This window comes from Seriola dumerili, unplaced genomic scaffold (genome assembly GCF_002260705.1).
Source record: "Seriola dumerili isolate Sdu_G_001 unplaced genomic scaffold, Sdu_1.0 BDQW01000018.1, whole genome shotgun sequence".
Classification (NCBI taxonomy): Eukaryota; Metazoa; Chordata; class Actinopteri; order Carangiformes; family Carangidae; genus Seriola; species Seriola dumerili.
Window position 1 is genome coordinate 1,548,886 of NW_019174273.1, and position 4,473 is coordinate 1,553,358.

The window sequence follows — 4,473 nt, forward strand, 5'->3', positions numbered from 1 at the left end:
TAAGCAGAGCAGAACATTAAAGTCTAAAGCCTTATTTACACAGGACTAATATTACCTGGGGATGTTCAGCGATTTGTAGTACAGAGATAGTAGCGGATCCCATGCAAATCTGCTTAGTCTCTCAAGTAAGAATTAAACTGCTGTTTATTATCTGCTGTTTTTGGTTATCCTCATTGCTCAACTCTTATTTCTGGTCAAGTTTTGAGAAAGACAGAGTGAGAGAGAGGTTGTCAAACAACCAGCACCAACTCCAGGAAGTCAGTGCACCCGGCTAACAAATTGCCAGACACATACTCCCATAAAACCACATCATATTTACTTTTTGGTTTTTGTACAAATAAAAGAAACAAGATATAACATGTTGATCAGTGATCTTAAAGGTCCTGCTTTATAGCTTCATATTTAATGCACGGACATGAGAATGATATAAAGTCACGAGTGAACATAATCTAGGCATCAACGATGTCTTGTCCTTGATTCACTTTTTCTACAAACCCACACAGTTATATTTTTGAATTCAGGAATTCAGGCAAGTTAATAGTCACTTTAATTAACTTCATCTGAGGCGTTGTTGATCTTCTCTGAAGTGTCTTGTCTTTGTTTTGTTTAGATTAAAAAGAAGATTTCATGAAAGTATAAAATTTTCCTCTGCAGTCAGGATGTATACATTTTTACCTGTCAACTTTATCAACGTCCGTGTATTAATTACCTCCTCCTTGGCCTTGTCACTTAATGGTCTTGAAAAGGCTCTCGAAAGGGCTTCATGGCGACATCTGTCTCCCATGTTTTTAACTTGAGAGAATAGCACTGTCAACCATTCACATAAACCATGTCAGAGCCGCCTGTGGCACCTATCTCTTCAACAAAACAAAGGCTCCCCGCAATTAAGGAGGCCTTTTCTCACCACCGACAGCTCCCCTGCTTTTTTTTTTCTTCCCTTTTTTGCTTTATTCCGACAATTTCCAGCAACTCTAGCAGACACCTTAAGTGGCGCTAAGTGATCAAAGAGGGGAGTGCATATTGGATAACGCAATTAGGCTACCACTGAGAGAGGAGAGTAACAAAGAGAGAGACAAGAGAGGGACTCTGAACAGATAATGGCTTGTAAACAGAGGACATTACTTTACACAGAGATTATTCAGATCCCGACCTGACACCGGATGCTCCAGGGTCTATTAGCAGAGTCATACCCAGTGGGAGAAATAAGACAGGATCACTTTAGTTAGGAAATGGGAGAAAATGGCAGTGTGAGGATTCGTTCTTGCACTAAAAAGTTGATTCTCAGGCTCCTCTAATTGCCAATATTCAAAACAAAACAGTGATAGCTGAAAGGGAATGTTAGGATACCTTGTCAAAGAGGATTTCTCTCTCTCACCCTCCTCCACCCATACCACATTTTTCCTCGCTGCTTGTCATTGGTGTACTTAACAAGAGGACATAAGTGGCTCCTCTCATCATAATGGAGATTCGAGAGTATAAAGAATGTGTGTGTGTGGCCGTGGCGGTGAGGGGTGAGTGTTGTGGTGAAGAAAGGAAGTGGTGGTTTCCTCCAACCCCCCACCCCCATCCCCCAAGTGCTAAATGACATGGGTCAAACGGTCAAAACGAAATTATCACAGAGGACAGCAGCGATTGCTAGTCAACCTGCTTACCTGACATTAACCCCAGTCTGAACTAACAGGAGGCCCTCGTTGCTCCGGGGACACAGATGCTAATTTGAAGCAGAGTTTGTGGTTGGGGGGTGGGTGGTGGGTTGGGGGTAATTGTGGAGATCTAATAGGGATCAGTGCTGTGGGAGCTTTCTATACATCTGCCGTCTGGCTAAGACCCACCACACCTGAGACTCATGGGCTTGGCTGTGGTTGAGCTCCCCTGTAGACTTTGAAGCTCAACGGGTGCAGCATGGCGCCACTGCTGGCACAAGTGAGGTGTGTGTGTGTGTTGTGGTTTGAATTCCAATTGTGTTTGAGTGAGAAGACTGTGGCACTGCATTCACATTGCAACTGAGAGTGTCCCAAGGCTGTCAGATCTGATGTTTTCTAATCACAAAGCTTGCATGAATTCATCTTTTTACCTCTTCCAGTAATATTGTCTGTTTATTTGTCTGTTTTATTTGTTATTCACAGACAAGTGCCCACTGCTGATGGGCTTGAAAGACATAAAATATATTGCTGCAGTGGTGAAAATAGATTATCATAAAGAACATCAATTGTTAAATAAAACATTACCTTGAAAACAAAGAACTTTGCCAGCTTTCCCAAGCAAAAATGATAGAAATAATAATACTAAATCATGATAAATGAGATAAATAAACTCTGCAGCCTTGTTTCTTTGTTAGTTAATAGGCTATTTTTTTTTAAATTGTATCAAATTTCAATTAAATTTGCTGGAAAATGTGTTGATGAGCCAAAGAAAATGTATAATTAGTTGTTGCTGCAGATACTGTACTGGAATTTTTATAGGATTGTTTAACTAGCGGCAGTGTCAGTTGATTAGTCAGCTGATCCCAACAACGATTTGGATGGATTGGCATGAAATTTAGTACAAACATTTATGGTGCTGGGTAAAATAAATGGTCTATTACCTGCAAATATTCCTTGCAGTCTTCCTGTAAAATGTGCTCTCACATTAGAGACCAGTGTATAGCTGTGTAGAGGGACGTCCCTACATTATTTGGAGAAGACTAGATTACATAAATTGATGTGAGGGGCAGCAGAAGGCCTTGGCCCTCTTGTAACGCAGATCACCTCTACACTTGACTCCTGCTCACTCATTGTGCCGGTGTGACGAGGAAGAAGGCCCAGGGAAGCAGCCTCCTGGTCATCTTTAATTCATGTGATTAAATATGCAGGAGAAGCCCTCCTTGTACCAGCTGTTAGACGCTGTTAGTAAGCCATAATTCAAGAGTTCAAATCTGAGCAAATTGAGGGCGAGGTCGGACAGAGCGCCGGCCGGAGAGGCATTATCCTTCAGCAAAGGGATGAGAGAGAGGTTCAGTCAGGTGCAGCGCAAAGCCGAGGCTTGTTAATCCTCACGGCTGGTAAAGATAAAGCAATGTGCTGCCCTTACATATGGGGAAACAGACGATGACAAGCTGAGAGGTGGACATAGTGGCACACAGAGACTCGTGCTGGTTATTTCTTCACTGAAAACCTCCCTGTCATGGAGTGATGCAGAGGTGTTTATTACATCCACTGTTGCGGATTTAACCTTTGACCTCAGATGTCATCACTTTGGATTTCGAAGTTTATTTACCCGAATCTGCGATCATTCAATATATTCTTATATACTAACAGACCAACCTAGCTGTGTAATTAATGTACAGACCTATCTTTTAAATATTAAGAAAATTTAAGAATTTACAATTTAATTTGAATTAAAGAAATGACAGAAAGTGAGAAGAGTGACTGTTTTCATATAGATCATAATCCGATTTTGACTTAATCTGATAGGGTTTTGAAGAGCCTTCCTAAGAGGGTTAGTAAGAGTTCATCAACCTATAGAGGAAGATGCAAAATCAGAAGTGCAACAGTATTTATATCTGAAGTGACCAACAGAGCATCATTCAGAGTGTGCTAAACACTGTCTGTCTATGCATGCGTGCATGCCAGTTTGTGTGTGAACGCGTATGTGTGTGTGTACACACGACTATCTGCAGGTGTGTCTCCATAAATTTCTGGGTGTGAAAAAGCAACTCATTGACATGGTGCACCTGCATGAATATAGCGTGTGTGCTCAGTTATATAACATGTGCATTTAGGAATATGTGACTGTGTACGGATCTGTAAGTGTATGTATGGGTGTGCACGTGCGTGTCCGTGGAGGAAATCACCATTTCAATGTAGCTCTGATTAAACTTCCCATTTACGGTTCTGAAAGTACACAGGAACCTTTTCTTGGCAGGTTGCCTCCTGCAGCAGGCCGGTGCCAAGCTCTTTGAAACCCAATCAGTTTTTGGTTCTCAGATCACTATCCGCTCCTTAGTCTCTCCTCGCTCTCTCCTCCCAGATCGGCAGCTCATGTTGCAGGCTTAGAAAAAAAAAAAAGAAGAAAAAAAAAAGAAAGAACCGGTGGTTGGTCATCCATCAACACAGCCAGCTGGCGTTGGATCAACACCCACCAAGTCCAGCAGGCACCTGTTGGGAGTCTGCAAGGTGCAGCACACAGCAAAAAAAAGACAACCTCACAAGGCACAGTTTCATATGAAGCTTTCCGGAAATGAAAAAGATAATTACACTTCTCCTGCAAGGAGAATTTCACATGATGATAACTTCAAATAGCAAACATTAGTGGAGGATTCATTATATGATTGATTGTTGTGGGTTGTAATTTAAAAGTATGCTGTTCTTCTGACCATGCCCCAATCATTGAAGTCAGAGGTATGAACTTCTTTACACAGTCACTGTTTCTCCATCTTCATGTTCCATTGTCTCCCATGGCGGCATCCACTCACTGCTTTGAGTAACTTCTCCA